This window comes from Anomaloglossus baeobatrachus, chromosome 12 (assembly GCF_048569485.1).
Source record: "Anomaloglossus baeobatrachus isolate aAnoBae1 chromosome 12, aAnoBae1.hap1, whole genome shotgun sequence".
Lineage (NCBI taxonomy): Eukaryota > Metazoa > Chordata > Amphibia > Anura > Aromobatidae > Anomaloglossus > Anomaloglossus baeobatrachus.
In genome coordinates, this window is record NC_134364.1 from 127,200,408 (window position 1) to 127,200,845 (window position 438).

Below are 438 nucleotides of genomic sequence, written 5' to 3' on the forward strand. Positions count from 1 at the left end.
GAAAGGGGGGGGGGGGGAAGAGGTTGTGTGTGCACAGAAAGGGGGGGAGAGGTTGTGTGTGCACAGAAGGGGGGGAGGAGAGGTTGGGTGTGCACAGAAGGGGGGGAGGAGAGGTTGTGTGTGCACAGAAGGGGGGGGGGGGGAAGAGGTTGGTGTGTGCACAGAAGGGGGGGGGGGAAGAGGTTGTGTGTGCACAGAAGGGGGGGGGGGGAGAGGTTGTGCGTGCACAAGGGAGGGGGGGGGAAGAGGTTGTGCGTGCACAGAAGGAGGGGGGGGGGGGGGGGAAGAGGTTGTGCGTGCACAAGGAGGGGGGGGGGAAGAGGTTGTGCGTGCACAAGGAGGGGGGGGGGGGAAGAGGTTGTGCGTGCACAAGGAGGGGGGGGGGGGGGGGAAGAGGTTGTGCGTGCACAAGGAGGGGGGGGGGGTTGTGTGTACACA